Source organism: Lissotriton vulgaris, chromosome 5 (genome assembly GCF_964263255.1).
Source record: "Lissotriton vulgaris chromosome 5, aLisVul1.2, whole genome shotgun sequence".
Taxonomy (NCBI): domain Eukaryota; kingdom Metazoa; phylum Chordata; class Amphibia; order Caudata; family Salamandridae; genus Lissotriton; species Lissotriton vulgaris.
In genome coordinates this window covers 1,721,663,688-1,721,690,057 of record NC_141693.1, presented here as the reverse complement: position 1 = coordinate 1,721,690,057, position 26,370 = coordinate 1,721,663,688, and the positions used below count along the sequence as shown (strand labels likewise).

The following is a 26,370-nucleotide window of genomic DNA, read 5'->3' as shown; positions in this document are numbered from 1 at the left end:
TTTATTCCTCCTTAGATGCCGTGCAATACCTCCTTTATCTGGCCTCACGAGACTGCTTGTGTCTTTTTATCAGGTAGCTCGTTTTTATAAAAGCCGTGTCAACTCCTTAGACCATCACTTGTTTAAGTCTTTCAATTGGTAGCTCGTTTCACACAAGCAGTGACAGCTCCTTAGACCATCACTTTTATTATCACTGGTTGAACACCCATGCTGATATCTCTTAGTCCACTGTGCTTATTGTACCACTGCCGCTGCCGATGCCCGCTCGTTCCACCTGCACTGCATCTCTTCGCGCCTCGTCGTGATGACTTGTGCACGCCGGTTCTATGCACATATTTTTGCATGTGACGATTGATGTTTTATGTAGACGATGTACCTTCATAGACACTCGCCGTATTCTCAGATGGTTCCCACTTACAGTACTGCGCATGTGGAGAGAACACCGTTTCCCTTGTGGAACTTTTAACTCACATTCACTGGATGTCACTTTCGATTTTTGCTGTAAATTCTCCCTTGATGAAATTCTTTATAAATATTTTTCTATTCCTCCCTCCTTTTTTAGGTCTCGCCTGTTGCCGATGCGCATGCGCATCGAGCAAAGCGAGACTATTGCGAGTTATCCACACTTTATCTGCACTGCAAGGAATCGTGGCGATTCCTTGCAGTGCCCGTGAGTTTTAAGGTCAATGCGCATGCGCATTAAGCTTATGCGCATGCGCATTGACCTTAAAACTCACGGGCGCGTGCACGTCCGTCTTTGTTTACCCCTCCGCCCCCTCCCGCCGTGTCGCATTTCTCCTCCCCCTCCCCTCTCTTCCTTCCGTCGTGTCGCACCTCTCACCAGGCTCTTGAAGCACGACGCTTCACCAGCGCTTCCCTCCCACTCGCTCACTACCCTTCTCCCCCACCCCCATCCGACTTGTTAACATTCCACTACTTCAGCACCTCCACGCCCCTATAGAGACCCTACCTAATAACACCACCCTCCCTTCACACCCTTCGGTAACGCTCCGCCTCCGTGATACGGCCCTTAAATGTCCACCTCCCTCCAAAAAGATTATCTGGTACCTTCATGAGTCGTCTCCCGGGCTCACCTCCTCCGCCTTGCCTGAACTCTCCTCCCCTGTCCAGTTGCTTCAAATGTTCATCTTCTCTCCCCCCCAGGCTCCACAGGAAGCCTGCACCCACGTCTCCTAGGCAATGTCCCAGGGCACCCGGAACTTGTATTTCCCATCAGTTTCTGCGTGCGATAACTAGCAAAAGAAGGACTACAATTCCCGACGCCCTTCACAGCAGAGGCCTTGATATGTGAAAATCACTCCATTGTTTACTGATTGCAGAAGCTTTAAGCCTCTCTCTGCTTCAGGAGTGAACGAGGTGTAATTTACTGTGAATAAAACTCTACGGGTGGGACAAGTTATTAGAAGTACATTTCTGCATCACACCAATTGCAGCCTTATAACCCGATGTTCCTATTACCAGCTCAATAGCAACCAGTTTATCACCCTCTAAAGGATGAAAGGCTGAGCCTTCCCTACGAATATTCAGAATTGGTAGAGGTCACACTCGGATGTCGGGTCAACTCAGTGAGTCATCTGGCTTACTGAAGGCCAACAGGTTGTCTGTCTAGAAGTCTTTTATAGTCGTGGTTGAGTTTACTTATATTTATTTCCATGTTTGAAAACATGTTTTGCTTGTGTGTGTAAAAAAGGTACTTTGACGGTTATGGGTGGCATACGGGACGCTCTGTGTGTGAGCTTGTTTAGTTTTACACAATAGACCACGTCTAAGTATACCCCAGGTGTATATTAGTATCAAAGTGTGATTTTTGTTTATAGTAGAGCAGCAATAAGGTGCATGGTTTCAGCTACCAAATAAAACGTATTGAAGAGTACAGCGTTCATACTGATGAGGGGTCATGGCGAACACCCCCTTGCTGTGCTTTGAAAAACGCTCCTTTTCAGGTGGAAGGAATTACCCATAAACACGCGAGCGCATTGCTTGTAGCTGAATGGCGTATGGCAGTTCTTGTGATAACAAGCAGAACCGAAATTACTTTGTCTAATCTCCTAAACAAACATGCTGCGTGACAGCATTTTTTTTCTTTTTCACACACACGGCATTCACGTTTCATTTTTATTTACAATGGGCAGAACAGATGCCGAAACCTCGTTGCCACTCTTCGTGAATGGGAGAAGGGAAAGGATGTGGTTTAACGGCTAGAGTGGTGGACTTTGAGCCAGGGACCCAGCCTTGAGTCTGTCCGGAGGCTCAAACATACTGTGATTCCGGGCAAATCACACTCTCCCCGTGCCTAACAATGAATGTGTCCATCTGTAATGCAACTATTGCTCATGTAAAGCACTGATATCCTAAGGTTGATTTCGAGCTATATAAAAATGCAAAAACAGACATGCTACAGCTCCCTCCCCTGCCCGCCCCCTCCCGCCGTGTCGCATTTCTCCTCCCCCTCCCCTCTCTTCCTTCCGTCCTGCCGTGTCGCACCTCGCCTGCACGTTTTCGGCAAGGAACTTTGCCAGCGCTTGTTTAGTTAACGCTGCCGCATAAAATAAGGCCTTCCCTGCCTTCCCTTGCACTCGAGTCTGAAGTCAGAAAAGACTTATATAATCCAGGGTGCTGCATGCGTTTTTTTGTTAACAGTGAAGGTGTGCGATTGTGGCATATTCTACTTGGGCTGTTCAGGTTCAAGAGCTTTCTTCTAGCCTTGAGCGTTGGTGTTCAGGATATATCGTTCATTCTTCAAGAATGAGAGTGCAGGGAATACGAGCGTGAGGGTTCTTTTTACTATGGTTCATCATTTTGATCTCTGGATCTATTAACATCATATTCCTTGTATATTGTCCCTTCATTATAGTGCCCATCATCTCCTTTCACCACTCTAAGATGGCGACGGCCTTTGCATTCTTTTCACTTCTGGTCCTTTAAATCGGAACTCCTTTCTCTAACACAACTGTTTATCTAGTCGGCTTAGACCCCTCTAGACCGACTAGCTACACGACCCGGAGCTGGATAGACCAGGCATTATGCCGTGACTAATAGGTAAGCTACCAATTACCTAGATGTCTATCGACTGTCTTAAGATACTCCCGACCGTTTTCCCGTGCACACTCCCCCGACCCCCCTTTTTTTACATTGCACAGATCAAACCGCTAAACTTCCTGACTACGCTAAGAGCCGGGACCATAAGATTGTATCAATACTGGTAAGCCAACCTACAAGTTCCGTCTTTAATCGCCCCATAACCCACTTCATGTGTCCGAGGGATCTCACTTTAATGTCTTTCCAGATATCTTTTTTTTAAATATATTTCACTGTGTAAGTACGCTTAACATACAGCATGCCTCTTTTTTTCTCTTTTTTCCCTCTTCACTGGCGTTTTCCAGCACCCTGTGTTTCTAATTCGTTCCTTCCTCACAAGGACTACTAATTAGGTAGTCACAATTCGAATATAAGAATCACTAATCCTTTTTTTCCTTAAAGTGCACTTTGCAAACTATGCACGATCAGATTATATACTTCACGGGAAGTGTAACAAGGGCTAAACTTCTCCTTCTATTCACACCGGACCATTTATTGCACAGCATTTGCGCTCACAATCTTTAACATATTATCCCGTTATACTAATGACCCTCACAAGGCTTTCCGTTTTTATTATTAGAGTCCATTTCACTGTTCATACAGTTTGAACCAACAAATCTGTTATCAAGTTTCTTACTATTATTCCTTTCTCCTGTTATTCGTTTCAACCATCTTAATCCCCACCATCACTTGGTCTGTTCCGTTGACAACTATTGCTCCACTTGAACCCTGCAATGACCGGACACTCGCAATATGTAACTATTACCAAATAAATTTTCTTTCTCCAATATATCTTCTTATACAAATGTTTACATCGTATATTTAATCATGACACTCTATTGGGCACTACCTTTCTTAAATTTGTACACAAATGGGTTAATACTTATTTACAAACTGATTTTTCACAAATGTCTAAATTCATACTTTATCCTATTGACATTATTTGAATATGCACTTCTGACATGTTATCTTTTTTATTTACCATGTATATTTATATCCCTGTATACCTTTATGATCTGATTATTGTTTTATTTCTTTGGTTAATTCCTGTCGCTCGCCTGTCTGCCATAACCCTTGGTTTTTTTCGATTTTCGGCTGAAATCAATGCCGCACGGTCTATATTATTATGACTCTTATTTTTCCAATGTACCTAATTGCTTGCCACTATTAATGTGCCGCTCATTGCTGAAATGTATATATTCATGGCTTTTTTCCCCCCAATGCATCTCATTGCTTTTCATTTTTAATGTGCCAATTGTGTCAATTGTGCCTCCCGAATTATGTTAATCACAAGTGTGTGCGTGTATAAGTGCGCGTGCATGTGTGTCTGAGTGTACACATTTGCATAGGTATGTAGGAGTCCCTGTGTTTGTGTGTGTGCTTATATATCTGCATGCGTGTGTGTAAATGTATCTGCTCTTGGTAGTGCTGCATATGTATATGCATGCTTGCTATATGCATTTCTATGTGCATGTGTGTGTCTGTGTTTGTATGTGCTCCTGCTTGCAAGCGTATGTGTGCCTGAGAGTGTATATGTATGCTTGTGTGGTTGCATCTATCAATGTATGTGGCTGCAGGTGACTGTGTTTCCAGATGTGTGCATGTCTGTCTGTGCATGCATGTTTCTATATTTCTGTGCTTGCACGTTAGTGTTTCTATCTGTGCATCTATATTGATATTTAAGAGTTTTTTAGGTCGAGCTATTCGATTCGCATGCGCATCGAGCTTGCGAGCATATAGGGCTTTAAACAAACTTTAACTTACCCTCAACCCCTCACTCACCCTCACCCTCACTCACCCTCAACCCCTCACCCTCACTCTCACTCACCCCCTCACCCTCACTCACCCTCAACCCCTCACCCTCACTCACCCTCAACCCCTCACCCTCACTCACCCTCAACCCCTCACCCTCACTCACCCTCAACCCCTCACCCTCACTCACCCCCTCACCCTCACCTTCACTCACCCTCAACCCCTCACCCTCACTCACCCTCAACGCCTCACCCTCAATCACCCTCAACCCCTCACCCTCACTCACCCTCACTCACCCTCACTCACCCTCACCCACCCTCAACCCCTCATCCTCACTCACCCTCAACCCCTCACCCTCACTCACCCTCAACCCCTCACCCTCACTCACCCTCAACCCCTCACCCTCACTCACCCTCACTCACCCCCACTCACCCTCAACTCCTCACCCTCACTCACCCTCACTCACTCTCAACCCCTCACCCACCCTCAACCCCTCACCCTCAACCCCTCACCCTCAACCCCTCACCCTCAACCCCTCACCCTCAACCCCTCACCCTCAATCCCTCACCCTCAATCCCTCACCCACACTCACTCACCCACCCTCACCCTCACTCACACTCACCCACCCTCACTCACCCTCACTCACCTTCACCCTCACTCACCCTCAACCCCTCACCCTCACTCACCCCCACTCACCCTCAACCCCTCAACCTCAACCCCTCACCCTCCCTCACCCTCCCTCACCCTCAACCCCTCACCCTCACTCACCCTCAACCCCTCACCCCCTCACCCTCAATCCCTCACCCACACTCACCCACTCACCCCCACTCACTCACACTCACCCACCCTCACTCACCCTCACTCACCCTCACTCACCCTCACCCTCACTCACCCTCACCCTCACTCACCCTCACCCTCAACCCCTCACCCTCAACCCCTCACCCACCCTCAACCCCTCACCCTCACTCACCCTCAACCCCTCACCCTCAACCCCTCACTCACCCTCACCCTCAACCCCTCCTCACCCTCAACCCCTCAGCCTCACCCTCACTCACCCTCAACCCCTCACCCTCACTCACCCTCAACCTCATGCTAAAGATTTACAAAAAAACCCATAAACAATTCTAAAAGCACTAACTCTAATGCTGCGAGACCTATTGCATTTCTAATGCTTGTTCTTTAGGCTATTGTGTCCAAAACTCTTTAGGCATAATTCTTGTCCTGATGATGATCCCATGAATCATGTTAAAGGGATCGAAACGCCGTCGACTTGTTGAAACACCATATATTTAAATGTATACCAAATGTGATATGCGTATAATGTTGTAATTGAATTTCTGTCATTTTCTCATTTTCAGAAATCGTTCACTCTTTGGCTAAAATCTCTCCTCTTTGTCTCTTTACTACCCTATCACTTTGCCAATTTGTATGCGTGAGGGCACAGGCTTGTGTCTCACTCTTTTGAATGTAAGGTATTACTTTGATTGCTTTATTTGATAGTAAAGATTTGTGATCCCTGTCCGGCTGGACAAATCACCTTACTTAATATAGGTCCATTGTGTCTATATTTATTTTTCCTTGAACTCATTTATGCATGGGACCACTGTTGCTTGAGAAATATGTTCCCCGAGGTCCTATGCTGACTCGTTTGGGCGCCCTTGTTGTTTTTGATATAGTGGTTACTAGAAGCTCGACTGAGTATTTAGGTTTGGGTATTTGTACTTTGCCATTATCACCGATTGAATCACTTGAGGGAGAAAAGATATGTCACTTGGGGACGGTGGTGGGGTTAGGATGGAATGTTAAGTACTGCACTGATGTCATCTAAGGCTATGATATTGAATACCTAAAACATGGTCACCTGGAATGTGCAGGCCTGGGGTCTATCTATAAGAGACACAGGGTTTTAGCATAACTTGTTCGATATCGTGCCCACTTGACATTTCTACAGGAGACCCACCTTTGCACCCACAAGGCTCAGTAGTTGCTCAAGAAATGGATGGGGCCCAATTGTTTCACACCTCCTACTCTGCTTTTGCCAGTTGCACAGAGATGCTAGCCATCACTATTGATACCTATTTTAGCAAAAACGGTGGTACGGCTTCTTCTCCATTGGTGGAGTGGAATGCCTTTAAGGTTATAGTTCATGGGTCTTCTATTAGTGCGGTGGTGGGAGCTAGGCAGAAGTTTATGAGAGGTTACGAGATGAAGCGCCTCCACCTCATAGATTATAAAGCTTACACCGGGAAGATACATACGGAGCTGGACAAGTCAAGCCATTGGTGGCTCGCCTGACTCTATCCAACGCCACACCCATTTTATCCATACACGACCAGATTCATGGCTTGCTTGATACCCAGCAGACTATTAATAGGGCGTTCTGTGATTTCTATGCTTCTCTATATTCTGCCCTGCCTTCTTTGAATCCTACGGCTGGTACTGCATTCACCTGGTGGGCAGTACTGCCTAGGGTGTTGTCAGATAAGAGGGAAACCCTAATGGCGCCCATATAATTGGGATCAATGCATAGGGCCATTAAGTAACTCGCCAGGAACAAAACGCCTGGATCAGATGGGCTCCAGATAGAATTTTACTCCATGCATGTCCTAAGTTAGGGCTGTATTTAGAAAAGCTATATAATTCCTTCTTAGAGGAGTGTTTGCTTCCTCCAACTAAAAGAGAGGTTGTTATGCCATCACTGCTGAAGCCCAGTAAACCGCCTGTGGAACTTACTTCATACCGACCAATGCCTTTTCCTCCTAATCATGGAATTTAAAATCGTAAGATCCCTGCCTGCAAACTTCTTCCTCTGCTCCAGCGATTATTATATGGGGACCAATGGGGTTTTGTACCCCGTCCCAATACCTCCCTGAATATTCATTGGTGGTTCCACATCATGGTTGTGATCATTACACATTTGCAGGTAGCGTCTCCTTGGATGTTGATCAAGCGTTTGATACCCTGGGGTGGGATGTTATGCTGCCAGCACTAGCCCACTGTGGAATCCCACAGGCACACATTCAATGGGCCACTCTCTTGTATACAGTCCCAATGGCCAGCGCCTAGACAGGTTCTCATATTTCATCTGCATATCAGATCACGGATGGAACTAGACAACGTTGCCCCCTATCGCCGCTCGTTTGTCCTGGTGCTAGAGCCTCCAGCACAGCATATTTGGGGTACAAGAGAGATCAGGCCCAGTACTTCTGGGCTTCACTTGAGGTCACAGATAGCAGGTCGAGTCTTCTTCTGTTCTTCCTCAGGTCCAGCATTATTCGGAAGTGGGTGCCTGGGGAGCCCACATATATGTCGGGCACAACCTACTGGGTGTAAATGACACCTGGCCGAGAAAGAGCATTAACAACACAGGCTAAATCAAGGGTGCTGTTACACGCAAGTGAAACAACACTTGCCTTAACCACACATATGCCTGAACCATGCATATCTTGTAAAAACAACAGGAGTAAACCCTTCAACCACGTTAGGATTGGGGTAGAGAGTGTGTAAGTAACATATGGTATCCCAACTGGTATGATTTAGAGACAATTAGTTAAGATATGTATACAACATTATCACAAGGAGATAAGGAGCCTCTTTTGGTATTTTACTTATGTGCGCGTGGCATCATATTTATTGTAGGAGTAAAAAGGAAAAGAAACAAATCAAAATAATGTTGCAGTTATTGCAGCACTGCAAGGAGCAATGTAACACAATTGTGGATAACCCAAATTGTACTTGGTGCTCAGTGCAAGTGAGTGAGAGGCACGGTAGCGACACAAGTGACAATCAGCGACGGCGGCGCAGGTAACTGGTGATCAATATATACAGTGAGTGAAAGACACACAGTATGGTTCCACATTTGTTTGAAATTGACTTCAGTGCTGCAATAACTGCAAAATTATTTTGATTTGTGTTATTCCTTTTTATTCCTACAATAAATATGATGCCACGCGCACATAAGTGAAATACCAAAAGAGGCTCCTTATCTCCTTGTGATAATGTTTTATACATATCTTAACTAATTGTCTCTAAATCATACCAGTTGGGATACCATATGTTACTTACTTAACCATGCATAAGCGTAGTTAAGGCAGTCAGCGCTCTAGATGCAGAGCGGTTTAGAGCTCACGGTGGGGTTGGGGTCGTTTTTTGGTCTGGGGCCGGGTTTTAGGGCTTGGTGTGGGGGAGGGTTGGGTAGTTTTTAGTGCTGGGGTGAATTGCAGGACTGGGGGCTGGGTTGTTATCTTTACCACGCATATGCCTTTATCAATCATGCCTTTACAACGAAATTCATAGTAAAGGCATGCTTGGTAAAGACGAAGTCGTGGTTAAGACCAGGTTGTTCAGGCGTGCGATATATTCGTATGCGTGGTCCTGTTATACAACCTACCTAGGCATGCCCTAATCAATGGAGTAAAAGTTTCTGGGGTCAGCCTTATCCACTTTGGGCGTTATCAAGATGGTGAAAGTCTTCAACACCACTTACCCCGGGCTCTGAAGACTGGGAGTATGTGTGGTAAATGTTCTATGGTAATCCTAGTGTCTTCTCACATCTAACACCAAAATCTACCATTGAATTGGATTTTTAATAACTATTAAAAATAGCAGTTTGAATACTTTTCTAGCTAGTCCATTTTTAAGATAAGGTATTATGATTTCAATCTGTACTCCAGGACAACTAGGTCTGCCACAGGGAAAAATTGCTTTTGGGGCTAAACAATGTAAGGACTTGTTAACATTAAATTTCTACATGCCTACTTTTAAATACCATGGACCTACTACCTTGTATACTACAAGGCCGAAGAAAGCAGTGACTTATTAATATTTAAAAGGGATGTTTTGACCTGTCAAAGGGCTTATTTTGACAGGTCGAATTGCAGTGATTAAACTGCCATAGCCAGGCAACAATGGTAGGCCTAAAGCGATATTTTGAACTGCACTTTAGAGAACGGCACAAAAGGTGCTGCAGTCAAATAGTGACATTTAACTTATAGGCCCGGTACATTGTGTACCCTTTACTGGGAACTTTAGGAATATGCTAATTTAACCATCTTTAAAAGGATGCACTTTAACAATGGTTAGCAGGGTTAAACTGCACTAAGTTCTAACACTAGCAAACATATAGAGTCCAGGAAGAGGTGGAAAACCTGGAGTGATACATCAGAAAAGACTGATTTCCCACAATAATGTATAATTACATCATGCAATACAACGGCATATAGTTTGAGTCTACACAGGCAGATAAAGAGATGAAAGAAAAAGAAGATGAAGTTCAATGTTTACAGCCGGGGGGGGAAACAAGCATTGGAAATGCAATAGGGTTCGCATTAGGAAAGTTTGAGCTATTGGTCTTATAAATGATTTTTTTTTATTTATGTGTTATTTTTTCAAATAGTTAAATTAATAGCTTTGTCATTTACAATGCCAATAGTTATAACTTTCGCAAATGTGACACCTATAGCATTCGTATTGCAACATGTTTTGTATTTACATGACTTAGATGTATTTATATTACAAATAACAATGCTTTTAATTTTTTTAAATAATGAATACTTAAATAATTTATTTAATTTGTAATGGTAATAGCTTAAATTTTTGTAAATAACTTTTGTGAAGATTATGTTCAGTGTTTTTTATTGTGACGAAAATCCAAGAACAGAAGTGAAATATTAACATCTTTTTGTGATTTGTAATAAAGCGTGAAAGCTTGAAAACAGCTTGAAACATTGAAAGAACATATTTGAACCAGTGATGCTGTGGTTGCGCAGAGTGATGCTGTGGTTGCGCAGAGTGATGCTGTGGTTGCGCAGAGTGATGCTGTGGTTGCGCAGAGTGATGCTGTGGTTGCGCAGAGTGATGCTGTGGTTGCGCAGAGTGATGCTGTGGTTGCGCAGAGTGATGCTGTGGTTGCGCAGAGTGATGCTGTGGTTGCGCAGAGTGATGCTGTGGTTGCGCCGAGTGATGCTGTGGTTGCGCTGAGTGATGCTGTGGTTGCGCTGAGTGATGCTGTGGTGGTGCGCTGAGTGGTGCTGTGGTGGTGCGCTGAGTGGTGCTGTGGTGGTGCGCTGAGTGGTGCTGTGGTGGTGCGCTGAGTGATGCTGTGGTGGTGCTGAGTGGTGCTGTGGTGGTGCTGATTGATGCTGTGCTGAGTGGTGCTGTGGTTGTGCTGTGGTGGTGCTGAGTGATGGTGTGGTGGTGCTGAGTGATGGTGTGGTGGTGCTGAGTGATGGTGTGGTGGTGCTGAGTGATGGTGTGGTGGTGCTGAGTGATGGTGTGGTGGTGCTGAGTGATGGTGTGGTGGTGCTGAGTGATGGTGTGGTGGTGCTGAGTGATGGTGTGGTGGTGCTGAGTGATGGTGTGGTGGTGCGGAGTGATGGTGTGGTGGTGCGGAGTGATGCTGTGGTGGCGCTGAGTGGTGCTATGGTGATGCCGAGTGATGCTGTGGTGGTGCTGAGTGGTGCTGTGGTGGTGCGGAGTGATAATGTGGTGGTGCGGAGTGATAATGTGGTGGTGCTGAGTGATAATGTGGTGGTGCTGAGTGATAATGTGGTGGTGCTGAGTGATGCTGGGGTAGCGCTGAGTGATGTGGTGGTGTCCCCGAGTGATGTGGTGGTGTTCCTGAGTGATGTGGTGGTGTCCCTGAGTGATGTGGCGGTGTTCCTGAGTGATGTGGTGGTGTCACATATTTCCAATATTTGCACACACAAAACAACTCTGAAGCAATGTGTATTAAGTATACTAAAGATGTATGCTATAGCCATGACTCCAAATTAAAAAAAACACACAAAGGGATTCATTTTCTCTTGCTGGAGGAGGAAACGCCACAACCCGTTCTTTGCTACACAGAAAATGATCTTGTGAAGTTGTGTGTCTTGCAATATATGGGGGGGGTAAACATAATAAAATTACAAAGATATTGCAGATTTACTCAGGCTTGTACTTAACATCCAGCACTAATCTTATTTCCTCACATACGTTCACAGCGGGAAAGCAAAACTAAATGAATGTATTTAATAACAGGGCAGAACTAGGACGTTATTGGATAGAAACTTAATAATGTAACCAGCTGCAGCGCCTGAAGGATAATTTCCCAAACTCTTACAAATAACGAAAGCAATCTTTTGAGTGAAAATGTGCTCATCTGGCCACCGAAGTCAGTTTAGCCTGGCCGGCTTGGCTGCCCTGCCCTACTTCCAGGTCTGGAATTAGGTAGTGCTGACCTGGTCAGGCCAATCAATATCTGTACTGCCAAAAAGATTGCAAACGCAGCTGCACAGAAAACAAGGGTCAGTTATCTTAGGTCAAGATGCTCCTGAGATCTCAGTCAGCCAGCATCGTCAGAGAAAGTGAACTTAGGTAGGGTGAGTAATTGTAGCTGCATTTATATAGCGCTTACTACCGCTGACGAGGCGTTGAAGCGTTTTACCACTAGCAGAACCGGAACCCAGCTCCGGAACCCAATGCAGAAATCACAACATTCCGGGAAACCCTGTTTGGATAATAAAATGCTGGAAAGGTGACCATAAAATGCTGGAGCGGTGACAGCAGGGGGGGGGGGGGCTCTTCTATTCTCACTAGAACTTCAAGTGAGTTAGGTCCCACAACCTGCCCTACAACAGATGTGCCTAATCAGGGTGCTAAGTTGCTCCGTGATCCGAGGGCTCAGATGTCAGAAAGCCGAGCTGACCGCGCCCTTGTTACACATCTAGCACCTCTGAGAAGCGCTGGGCTGTGCGCCGTAAAAACGTCCTCTCAGTACACACATCACGATATGCCTAAGGAGGGGTGAGGGGGGCACCTCAAGCAGGCACTGTAAAACACGAGAGGGCTGCTGGAGGTGCATGGAGCGAAGAGGAGGGTGGGAAGGGAGGCGGGGAGGGAAGAAGGAAGGCGCGAGGCAAAAATGGAAATACCACGAAACCAGGCGCCCTAAGTGAGTAACAAAATTCTTTCAAACGGAGCGCCATAATTAGCAGAGGACTGCTAATGCACGTTCAATCTAAGCCAGCAATTACATTTGGAGCTGAAGGCAAATGCAGGCTTACGTTGAAATAGTGGCGCATGGTATGGTAAGGGCCTTCAAGTTACTTAATGTTTGCGGAGCGCAAACAGTGATTAATGGAGTAACATGAATAGTGAGGAATGAGGCAATGCGCTCACGGATAACGTGAAGACTGGCTTGAATAATTCAAGTGCAAGCCCAAATGCAGGCTTACATAAAAATAGTGGCGCGTGGTATGCTAAGAACATCCTAGTTACTTAGTGTTTGAAGGAGCGCTAACTGCGATAAATGGAGTACCACGTATCAGCGCAGTCGAGGATTACGTGATGAAAACAGCTAATGTGAAACCTACACTTATAATAGAAAGGGGCGCAAGGTCCGATAGAAAACTAACAAGAAGGGAAGAATAGAGGAGAGTAAGGGTGACGAGACGCACGGGGAGGAGAGACGCGAGACACAGAGACAAAGTGAAAAAACGGCCGGCCGTGAATAATTAGGGGAGGAGCGGAAACCTTTCAAGAGCTGCTGGAGGCACCACGCTGGGGAACAGATGGCTGGCTTTCATGTGCACACGCTTTTAAGGTGATTGCGCTTGCGCATTGACATTGGTTTTCACGGGCACAGCATCAAATCGCCCGTTTGGTAAACTCTGGTTAAGCCCCTATATGTCTCGACCTCTGAATGCGCAAGCGCATTGCAGAGGTCTAGCCCTAAAAATCAATATAGAAATTTTAAAGGAGGATACTAATCCACCACAATGCACTGCATTCCAGGGACACTCACTTGGCATACAGCTGGCATCTGAGGAACTCTCTCCAAAATACTGAACCCCAAGGACAATCGCACTACTTCATACAAACATTAATAACAGTGTGGTCTCGGGACAGTAACCTGATATATTTCACTAGCCCACCCACCTTCATCCTAATGACTCTAATGATAATCCATCATCACTCTAAACTGCATGTTAGGGACAGTGTACTACAAACTTGTATGCAAATTAGGGACTGTGAAGCAATAGAAGCGGCTCTAGTCCATCACACTGAACTTAGTACAAATTAGGGACATTGACCAACTGCATTCTGCTACTTTGCTAGAAGCACACATTTATGATACTGTCACCAACTCATAACGTTATAAAACATCATAGTAACAAAACACTGCACTACTTACTAAAGTACTAACACCACAAACTGCACTCTACATTATTAAACCAATAAACTTCACCGTAAGAGACACTGTCCAAAATAGATCTGGAAATGGAGAAGAATAGATGGAGAGAAGGGGGATATGCTGGAGAAATAGGAGAGGGATTTAGAGTTTCCTAACTGAAATGCGTCCCTCTTCCAAGAAGCAACACATTGTAGATTAACCAGAAACAGAATGGAGAAAGAACATACTAAGAAACGCCCATATTTGAGGGTAGGAGGTCTTCAGAAAATGCCAATAATCAAGGAATGGAATAAGAAAAGCGATGGCTTCTCTCCAGAACTATCCTTCTGTTCAAGACACTCCTAAAATTATATTTAAAAAGGTCATGCATTTGCTTATTAATCTATACTACTATTATAAAGAGAGAACAGACACCTTTTGGCAAGGTAAACTCGGGAACCACAGCGCCAATCCACACACCCAATACATTGTTGTAATCCTCAGGGTGTGTAGATGGACATAGGCTGCATAAAATAAAATAAAAACGTAAATAAAACAAGCATTTACAATGCAATAGGTCTCGCAGCATTAAAGTTTGAGTTATTGGCATTGTGTATGACAATGCCAATAGCTATAACATTTGCAAATGTGACACCTATAGCATTTGTAATGCAATATGAGTTGTATTTACATGACATGTGAATGGCTGGATGACCCGAGCGCCCCCTCCCCTGGGGAGGCGGTAATCGCTTTATAACACCATGACATAATGTTTCTGGGCTCGGATTCAGCGGCAGCAGGCCATCAGGCTCCGTGTCCGCAGTCTGTGAGAGCGCAGGCTTATGTCAATGATACCCCCGCTCACGGCGCCCGTGCCCTCTCTTTACCCGTGCCTCAGCGCTGAATCTCCGCTCGCTCCCTGCCCCCACCAGCACCCCCACCCCCCTCCCCAACAATACATAGGGAGGGTGGGAATTGGCGGCTGAGGCTCCGACTGAGTCTCAGCACAGCCCGTGTCTAGGCTGCAGTCATGGCTGTTAAATGGCCCCACGTCACGAGTAATGGGGATGACTTTCAGTCTTCCTTATTTCAAGTAACTGTAATGAACATTCCGAGACTCGCGGGCTGATAGCGTGGTATACGTAGAGTAAAACTACTAGTCCCAGCATGCTTAGTGTCGTAGGCTGTAAAAACAGGACTGGCCGAAAGTCGCAGCGATGACATGGATGCTGTTTGACACTTTGTTGGGTAGCGCCTCTACTGCCACAGATACCCCTACTTTACTACACAATCGGATATGTGACCCTTGTCACCGTGTCCATTAATTCAATGTAATGTAAATGGTGCAGCGTTTAAGTGCACGTGTGCTTACTGCACTCCTCAACACCCAGTTCCTCTCGGAAGTTGACCACGCGCTGCCGGCAGTAACTGGTTGGTTTAGCCCCAACAATACGTATTATCCACATACGCCAGGCCCCGCATATACAGTCACGTGCGGGCATGGATTCGCATGTTTGAATTGTATCGTGTGTGAGCATGTTTCTAATAAGCATCTTGTGTTCCGCTCCCCTGGGGGGTTCCTCACAGAGCGAGGAGGCGCTCACGCTGCATCTCACAGCTGAACAAAGCCAAGGCGACCGCTGTGCCGGCGGCAGCCCCCGTGCCCGGACTCAGCCGGCACTGCCAGTGGTCAGATCCACGCCCGCGCTCATATGCTCACAGCGACAAAAAACCGTGCTGTCCCGGAACAGAACGTGCCAACAATGACTGCTATTAAAATGCCCCCGGAATCCCGCCGCGGCCGCCCCGGAAGTCAGGCACGGTCGCCTGTGACGGGGGCGGGGCCACGTCCAGACCGGAAGAGGAGGCAGGCGGAGTCAATGCGTCTCGCGGCCTGGGGCTCCTGTGAGCGGTGTAAAGCCCCGGGGCCGCGCCAGCAGGAGGTTGGGCGCCGCGTGCTGAGAGCAGAGTCCCCGACATTGGCCAGGTAAGTTCCAAAAGGCTGGGGGGGCTTGGTGCACTTGTGTGTGTGTGTGTGTATGCTCGTGTGTGTATGTATGTGTGCGACGGTGACGGCGGGGGAGGGAGGGGGGCCTCGGTGCACTTGTGTGTGTGTGCGCGCGTGTGTGTATGTGTGAGGGGGGGTGTCTCTGTATGTATGTATGGGCGTGCGTGCGTGCGTGGGCGCTTGTGTGTGTGTCTGTGTGTATGCGCATGCGTGTGTGGTGCTTGAGCTTCCCAGGAGACAGCGCCTGGCCACAGCGCGCGTTCCAGTTTCAAATCGCCTCCAAGGCGATGCGCGCGGCCGGCACTGTCTCCTGGGAAGCACAGTCGGCAACAAAAGATCTCTGGCGAGACACAGCGCTGATGCGCTGTGTTTTCGCTACGAGACCTAAAAAATTAAAAAGTTTAAAAACAAAGTAGTCCCCTAAAACAAGCGCCGGCGGCGACGTAGCGCTAACCGCGACCTACACCTGCGTGATGACGACAGGCGGGGAGGAGCGGTGACGAGCGGCGACGAGTGACGTGCGGCGAGGAGTGGCGCGGCGCCTCAGGTAAGGCGAGGCGGGAGCCGGTCCGGGCAATGTCGGTGCGGGCGGGGGCCCGGGAGTGGGGGCTAAGTCCGGAGCGCGGCTGAGGTAAGGCAGAGGCGGGAGGCGGGAGCCGGGCGGGAGGGAGGCGGGCGGGCAGCGGTATACGCAATGTCGGGGGGGGCGGGGGGCCCGGCCGGGACTAAGCAAATGCTCAAAATGCAGCCCCCAGCCCCCTTCTGCCACAGGGCAACGCCGGGGCGGGTTGCTAGTGCATACATACACTAATATTAGAACATATACAGGAGCTTTTTTCAGGTGGCTCCGAATTTAAAACAGGATGGAGACATTTGGGCAAAGTGAAAAACTGAAGATTTACAGACAAAAATGTTTTGCTTCAGAAATAATACTGTGCAGTCCATCAGAAAACTTCAGTAGCCCTCACTCCACATGCTGTGCTTGAGAATAGGACGGAAAAAAGTCTAATGTTCCCTAAATATATTTTCACCATTTTCAATTTATACTTGTGCATGTATTGTTTAAATTTATTTGGCTGTCCAATAAAACTTACATACTTGAAATGCTCCCTTCTATACCATACTCAATTTACCAAAAAAACAAGACCTATTACATTCGTGCATATGTTTTTCCTCGTGTAACACTGAATGTGAAGTTATATTGTCTACCTGTCCTTAAAGAGTGAGTTGACATGTATCTCATACCTGCAGGGTTGGAAGGCAGCTGGGCTGCAGAATTCTGAACTCCTCCAGAAACTGTACAATGTGAATTTAGGAAGAGTAATGTAGACGCAGTTTCTTAAGCCCATGTACAACAATACAAGGTGCACATGCACGTTTTGATGAGCGATGTGTAGTAGAATTAACTTATTTTCTTGAAAAGGGCTCCACGGGAGAGATGGGGGTCTAACATTCCTAGAGACTTGCGTTGTGGAAGTTATCTATTCATATTAAAGTGCAATATTTGCAACACACAGAAACACCAAAACCCGACTTTGCACCAGCACCGATCCACAATAAGTGGGTAAAAGAAGAGCTAAAATTATAACAGCCACAGAGGCACACACAAAATTAGCCTAGACTATCAATATTTGTGAAACTGAGGCATATTAACAGAACCTTCTTCATCCTAGCCTACTTCCAAAACTTACTAGGATCGTGGCTCAACGAGCAAGATACACGGTAATCTGTAGTTCACTAGTTCAAATCATGGCAAAAACCAACTAATCCTACCGGTTTCGGAAAACTGAGTACCAATCACTTGGGTAATAATAATGTTACTTGCTATTTACAGCACTTAGAAAGAGAAGCGTCGACATTGATAGCTAAATTAAAAGGAATTTACTAAAAATATAGCTCCTTTGACGCAGAGGTCTTCTATGTTATCAAAAATAACAAATTGGTACCACAGACTGCACATGGGCCGTGTTCAAAACTTTAGGCTAGGTTGCAGTCATGACCACAAGGTAAACGCATTAAATAAAGCAAAGCAACTCAAGTTAGCAGCCGAATTTTAAACAATTTGTAGTTTCGTCAACACATATGTGTCCAAATTCAGGTAGACGGGAGTTAACACAGATCAAGGAGGCTTCAATTATGAAAGTAACTATATCACAGTGGCCAGGAATTAGGCACCTGAATATACTGTAAAGAATCTAAATCGTGTAGCACAAAGAGGCTACACCTTTCACCTGTTGTACAAGGAACATGATAGAAATGATTTTAAAAGCCTGATTTTATACTTATGAAATATGGACCAGAAAGGCACCTGCTAGTGACTAACTGCACAATCTAGATGCTGTGTTTGGAAGGAACAGGCCGTTAACGACGCTTAACAGAAATAGCACAGAGATTTGTGTTCTTCGATACTAATTAAGTTTTAGTCTGCAGGAGACATTACCTCTGCGGGATGACTTTGAAAGACTGGACAACAGCCAGTAATTGACTACAGTCAGTAAGCCCAGAGACTGTGTGAGGCCGTTTAGCAGGGAGCTCACTGACATCCAAACTGAGTGTTACTGGCCTAGATTACAATAAGGCCTGCGAATAGGATTTTCGTTGAAGGCTCAATAGTACAAATCCCGCTATCCGAGTACTGGGTGCAATACAGTAAAGGACTACAACACGTATCTCACGTTTAATCTATGCGTTTGGAAGAGTGCAGACAGACACACTCACTATGCCAACTCCAGTGTCTGGACATGCATCACAATTAGCTGCAGACTGCAGCTTCTTAGAGCCAACTTCCCTTCAAGGTCAGCGGGCAAACATGAGCCCTTGCTTTACCTCCTGAAACACAGTGCTTGTATAAATTTTGTATCATCCAATGATGAGCAAACTACAGGCCCATCTCAAGCACAAACGCACCCTTTTCCCCAAGAAAGCAATATTTTCAGAGTTGCTCAAAACATACAGCACATATAGAAAACACAAAATTAACTGGCAAGCTGATTCACTGCGTTTTATGTAGGGGACTATCAATAAGACAACTAAATGTACACTTTATACACAATGATATGCTCTAATTCTATCCCCACAAGCAACTCATGTGCTCCATGAAGCAAGAGGATGCTCCAAGTATAGAATGGGATCCCCGATCATGTTTCCATAAAGGTCGCCACACCATGAAGAAAGAACAAGGAAAAATAAGTTTACAGATCGTGTCATACTTTAATAAAGGTATGGCAGGATATAGTTATTTAATAATTATGAAAGACAGTACACTAACTATAGCTCTCTAAAATGGACAGTTTAGTAGGTGTGATAGCAAGCGCGCACTGTCACAACATTTACCATGCATTGGAGAAAGAAAACTGAATAACCAAACTTTGGCCCCCACACCTTCTAGCTCTACCTAAACCCTTTTCCAAAGACCGAGTCTCCTGCTACACCTTCAACATACCCATCTCTGAATCACAAGCACAACTTTATCACAGGTCTCTTTCCTGTGCCAATCAGAAAGACTGAAGCATGAACAAGGAAGGCGTTCACCAATATCACTACATGGATATTGGATCTGTGCAAGTTATGACCACACTACCCACATCAATCGAGAACCTGTTAAGTTTCTGGTATGACTGTTTGGTACTACTGCTTTGATGACTAAATGAAACTCGGGGTTTCTCTGTTCTACAAGGTTGTGATGAAGGTCATGTATACTGCACAGATTTCCAAAACCACTAAATTCCACAGCTTTATTTTATTCTTCTCACACAACGCACCTCATGTTGCACTATCAAACTGAACATATTCTATTGAAAATTGCACAAAGTCCAATAGTTGCTTCTGCCACTCAACTATTTTCTGCTCACATTTTACCTAACCCACTCAATTACTTTGCAATTTCATCTCTCTTGAACGCGCCCTGCCATTCTACATCACATCTGATTTTGCTGGTCACCTATGTGCTCAATTCCCAACCCTGCCCCTACCCTCAAATTAGTTTCGAACACCAATGCGTTCTTCTATGACCTACTCACCCAGTCCTTTCACTCCCACCAACTTTTCATACGTCAACACTATACTTCTGTTAACATACCTCATTCTCTAAAATGAGATCTCCTGAGCCACAGCGTAGGAACAGATATTATATAAATTTAGTTTTTTTTCTATTTGTGTCTAGACACCTGTATTTGAATAGAGATGGTAGGACTTTTCTTTATAAACCTATGCATTCAAGCTTGTTAGAGATGTCTACTTTCCTCGGTCATTTCCTTGTCCCTGCCTACACTGTCTAAAGATCATGTATTTTCTTTATCCACACATCTTTACACCTTGTATAATTTCACTTTCTACACACGATATATGCTATTTGCGGGGCCATGGAATTATGTTATTTTGTGGCTACTGTGTTTTCCGCATAAATTGTTGATTTGCCCTACACACTTCATAATCCATCATCAGTTGCATAATCTACAGATTTTAACCACCCCAAAAAAATTCTAGCTCAAACGGTTCAAAGGTTACTAATACACAGCAATACGAGTTGATGCACAGTGGAAGGCCCGTCAACAAAGTTTCACTGGTCCTCTTTCTACTACTTATTGTTGTATTTGTGTGTCACACTGATTTTAATGAGGTGAAAAGCCTTCGTCCAGATAGTGCTAACGTGTAAAAATGACAAAAATAATAATTTAATGCTATCACAGTGTGCCGCATAATTTGCCTTTTCTTGCCACATAATTTAGTAAACCCTGATGCACTCATTTGGTACTCCCCTATCGCACAATTCCAGTGGCTGTGGCTATTTCCTATAAGCACACATCAGTTTTCTATAGCCAAACACCATTTTACACACCCATACACCATTTACTGGGTCCTTACAGTGCATGCTCCTTCCTGGGTCCCACAAACGAGCCACCTTTTTTGTACAGGTAAAATGCATTTCCTATTTCGGCCACCCCCTCACAGATGCACACCCATTGCTGTACCAGTTTACCATGTACGTACCCGGTTCTATACACCTCTAATGTAATTTTTTGTAAGACACACATATTTTAGTACCCTAGGGTAAAACTTCCAGTCGCAAACATTATTTCCCCCCCACTTTATTCGTCCCATGTTCTTTCACTCCATGAATGTTCGTGCTTAATCCTCTTTTACTTTCATTTCTAGGTCTGGAGTACACAGCCCATGTGCTACGAGACTTACTGTTTACTATTCAGTGGGCTCACAACCCGCTCATATCGTACTATTGGTGGTTTCCATCGCCACTCAATTGAAATATTTGAATTGCTGAACTCCAGTAGGCTTCTCTTCCTTTCTTGTGTTAGCTTCTCACGGAGGCATGGATCAAGTACGTTTCCCTCATCTTTTGGGGACGCACTATTAATTTATAAGCCTTTCAATATTATTTCCGGACATGCAATGTGCTTTCCTACTTTTAAACACTGGCATAACACCTATTTATACTGCTTTCACTCCTTTTAGATACACTCTACACCAATCCACTCTACGTCACTCAAATCCATACTATTCTAAACTGGTTTCCTCTACGCCATACCACCAATGTTTAACCATGCTGCTGTACATGGCTGTAAGACATTGACAAAGCCAATAGTTCTAACATAGGTGAGGCTTTGCCAATGGTTGTTAAACCCGTAAACTCTGCCTCCAGCTGGTGCCTGCTTACAGCGCCACCACTCAAATTTCACTGCCCATCTTTTCTATCCCGATCCCGCGGTCTTTGACCTGCGATCTAGTCTACTGCCGCTCTTCTGCCCAATATCATAGCACCCATTCCCATTTCTCCATCGCCATTAACTAGAATCCTTTTATTTTTTATTGCAGTAAAAAAAAAAAAAACTACTTTCTCACCAACTTGTCATGGCCAGACCTATGGGATTTACCAATACGAATTTATTCAGTGTTCTCACTTATACCTTTACCGTTGCTAGTCATAAAGTCTTTTGGCTTTAGTTGAAGACGTAGCTACCCCCTCCATTCACTGTTTGCTCTACAGTATGTCCACACAGTATCCTCCAGTGACACTAATCTCTTACCTATGTCCATTCTCAGCGCTACACACTTGTTGGCCTCCTAGGTCTGCTCTTGCTCAACAGGTCCAACACTATGATTCATCTGGTCTCCAACAGAGTCTGATCTTAGTCCAATACACTGTTTATTTCATGACCTTTAAGTAGTTTCCAATTGCTAAACTAAACCAAAATATCGGCAGCGAATGATCTTTTGAAACAGCATTTTTTGCCTCTGGTGTGTTTTACTCTATATTTTAGGGAAGATTGTTGTGTACAATAAAAGAAAAGGCATCATGAAATGTGAATGGATGCCCTCTAATAAGCATTCATGATTTTCAACCACTGAGTTTACCCAGCCACTCCACCGCCATGCTTCTCCCAACCGCATTTAATCCAGCCTTCCAAAGCATGATAACCTTAGGACTTTCTCACCTTAATTACCCTCCTCCCCACTGGATAGACAAATGCCCTAATTTCAACTAACTGAGCGGTGATTCTGCCCTAGGGTAATTCCATTACTATATTTTGCACTTATCTCCAGGAAAAATTCACTTCACTATTCCGAATGCAGAAATGGAGGTACCACATCCTAATTCCCACTATTTCCCTCGTTCTGAAATGCCACCCTTTGCAAGCTCCCTCTTACATAGACACAAACACATACACACTCTTTAAGGTAGTACCTGGAGGAAAATGTGTTAGCAATTGCCATACAAAGTTTAATGCGGTTCAGATGTAAACACAGTCAGCACGAGAGTCTCCAATTACCTTCGTTAGTCGGAATGGAGCCCCGAGCGCCCCCGCTGTAGACTGATAAAAAATATTCTAAGGTAAAAGCAATGGGAGAAAATAACATTATCGCATAGCGGGAGATTTTAGGAAATACTGTGTAGTTTTGAATTTTAAAGTAAGCAAATCGTTATCTTCTTTTCCGACAGATTTCACAAGAAAAGTCCTCCAATTAATGGGTGAAGGACTTCAGGCAGGGAATATCCCCAGGACCCCGCGCAATTTGGGACCAAACCTGAATCTGAAGTGACACAAATACCATTTCTTCCCGATCTGAATTTAACAAGACACAGAGCATGATCCCGAAGACAAAAAAAATAAACTTATTTTTCCATTTTATGTAACCTTACATCCATCTCCACTTCCAACGTAACTTTCCAGGCTCTGTCCTATTTCTTCTAGGTCAATGGTTCCTTCCTTCCCTCATAAGTTAGTTTTCTCGTCATCAACCAGGCATTTTTATCTCATTGGCCGTTTCTCATCAATTGCCATCGCTTTTCCAGCAACAGCCATGTCACTTCAAACTTCTCTTTTTTATGTGGGGACCCTTACCTAAATTCAAATTAAGTTTGCAGTGTTGCACCACATAAAAGAATGTAAGAGCACCTACAAACAGAATAAACAGGAGAAGCCACCTGAAAACTGTAATGATCATATAGTGCCAGTAAGTCAAGGAATCGAGTGAAAAGAGTTATACTAGCCAAAGAATATGGGAGAATCTTTAAAAACTGTTTTACGATCGACAAGTATGGAAAAAAAGAGGCAACATGTTCATTTGTAGTACATGCTCTTCTGATAAAACTGTGTAAAACGAAATAAAATATATTTATTTTTGAAGCTGCATATGCTTTAAAACTAAAGGGAGTACTGATATGTCTATAATGTAGAATACATAATAACCCTTTACAAAGCAGATGTGTTTTGGTGATTAAGTAAAATGATACAGTGATTAGCTATTGCAAGTATTTGGGAGAGATGCGTCTGTCGAACATAAACTCAGCAGTCGTCCTACATTTATCTGTCTTCATCATGGTCTCTGCAATTCCCGATAAGACAAGCTCCAACCCCTTGTTCTACCTCATGCTCTTGCCCTGATCAGTCTCCGAGTGGCACCTTTACCTCTCTTTCATTGCATGCCATGCTAGTATTTCCTTCCTTGTACGCCACTGTCCATTTACATGTATCATTTAGGTACCAAGAGACCATTCTATTTGTGGTGTACACTATATTATGCAATGTTATTATATTGGTTACTAGCCATCCTAACTCCGCTGATCCTTCCATGGCCTGACAATTACTGAGCCACTCTTCTTATCTAGGTTCTCCTCCGTGGTCCCTATCTGTCATTTTTATTGTCCGTCACTTTACCATTCTTTTCTCAGTGTCTGACCGACCTGACTCTCCTGATCAGTGTCTTGCATGCCCCTTCGTAAGTGTTATGTCCCATCATCTGCCCATCTCACGTAACATGGTTCCTCGTTTACCCTCGGCCTTGTTTACTTTCCTCACCATTCACAGCCCACGCGACACGTTTGCCCCTCTCTCGTCATTTGTCCCGTCACTCTATTCAGACGCTACCCTTGTAGGTCACTCTCCTCCATACATCGGCGCTCTAGTCTCTTCCTATCATCACTGTTGCCTTACTCCTCCCTCTGTGGTCCAAGTCACGGTCCTTATCAGTTCTCTCGTGTCACTGCCTCTTTCCCAGATACCTGCCTTCCCGTTTGTCAGACACTCCTCTTGCACCCATATTGCTGTCTGCCTTTTCCAAGTAACACTCTCGCACTCCTCCCCATCATCCTCTCTCACACTGTTCTCTTCATACTTCATATTCACTGTCGTATCACTCTCCTCATAAGCTTCCTCGTCCCACCTCTATAGCTGTACACACACCCTGACACCATCTCCCCCATCGTCCCACCTGGTCCATGCCTATGTCCTGAACACCCCTCTCTTCTACCTCAGCTTTCCTCCCCACTACCTGTCCTCTCCCAGCCACTCCGACCAGCCCCTCTCCTCTTACAGCCGTTCCTATACCTTCTTCCTCTACTCCAGAGGAGAACCATTGGCCTTCCACATACATACCCTGTACCTTTGCACATTCCAAGCTCTAGATTTCTTCCGTACTCTAAGTAACTGCCCTAACCGACCAACATCTTCCCAAGGCGGGTTGTCGTCCATTCTTTACCTGCTGTAACGCGCTCCGGGCCCGTTCTCCTGGCCGTGCCTCCCTGCTCTCAGCGCCGCTCCCTCCCGGGCCGCCTCCGCTCCTCCTCCATCCCCGCAACTCCCACTGTAGCCCCCCCGCACCCCGTACCGACAACAACATTCGGTGACGTCACTCGCCATCACGTGACTGACCCAGCGTGCCAAAAATAGAATGCCCCCGCCTTCTCTGAAAATGGGGCGTGGCCATTGGCGAGAAACTCGGGAGGGGGGGGGGCGTGGAAGAGAGGGAGAGAGCGCGCACAAGCCATTTGGAAAAGTGAAGGAAAAAGGGTAGCGCACCCACAGGTGAGAGAAAGAAAGACTACTGCGAATAATCCTTTTCTAGGAGGCCATCTTGAGTAGGGACATATAGTTTAACGGCAGTAAATGCTATTTGTGAGATTTGTTATATCAATGCACATCTCAAAAATAACTCGTATATTTCAGAAGTGTTGACGACTTTTTCAAATTAGTGTTAACTAATACCTTTTGATGTTACTAATGTTTTTTATATATATATATATATACATACACACACACACACATACATACATATATATGTATCTCTATCTCTCTATATATGTCTATATATGTATATATATATGTATCTCTCTCTCTCTCTCTCTCTCTCTCTCCCTCTATATATATATATATATATATATATATAATATATATATATAGAACACCAAATGTATTTCTGCCAAGGCCAAGACATTATCCTGGCAAAGGCCGACTCTGAGAGATATTTATACATATATATATGTATGTATCTCTCTCTCTCTCTCTCTCTCTCTCTCTATATATATATATATATATATATATATATATATATATATATATATTAGAGAGATACATATTATTATTATTATTATTATGCTGTTTTATAACGCGCTCAATTACTGCCGGAGTATCCTGGCGCGAAGAAGAAGAAACAGATTACACAGCCTACACTACAAAGAACAGAAGACTAAAATACTCCACCCTTTTCCAGGAAATGAACACGCACTCGTCAGGATCTCGCTTTCCAATTTCTTTTTTAATCCATAGTTCTCAATATCAATTCCATTACCAACGCGTTTCGCCGCCAACTGACGGCTTGATCACCGTATTAAAATGCACCCTCAAGAGCGACCCACCTGACCTACTCAATGTCCCTCTGCCCACCCATACACTTGGGGCACTCTGCCAGCCCTGATGAAGATAGTGCTACAGTGAAATGACAATGACAATGTGCCACCCTAAGGCACAGACAGTCGCCACCCTAAGGCACAGACAGTTAACTGGAGCTTTGTGCCTGGAACATCAGAAGTCCCTTACAAAGCCAATATCCCCGGTATTGGCGG

General features: G+C 44.9%; 1 protein-coding gene across 10 annotated transcripts in view; it reads right to left on the bottom strand.

The window, feature by feature from the left end:
* The window catches only part of HDAC5 (histone deacetylase 5), a 1,827,433-nt gene extending 1,802,287 nt beyond the window's left edge, over window positions 1–25,146 (bottom strand). For 9 of the 10 annotated variants that reach the window (XM_086923931.1, XM_086923932.1, XM_086923941.1 and 6 more), the window contains exon 1: window positions 25,008–25,129. The gene's annotated coding sequence lies outside the window, so the exon portion shown is untranslated. Of the gene's footprint in view, window positions 1–25,007 lie in introns of all 10 variants that reach the window. The other variant, XM_086923942.1, reaches the window with a different exon arrangement.
* Window positions 25,147–26,370: the final 1,224 nt, after the last annotated feature.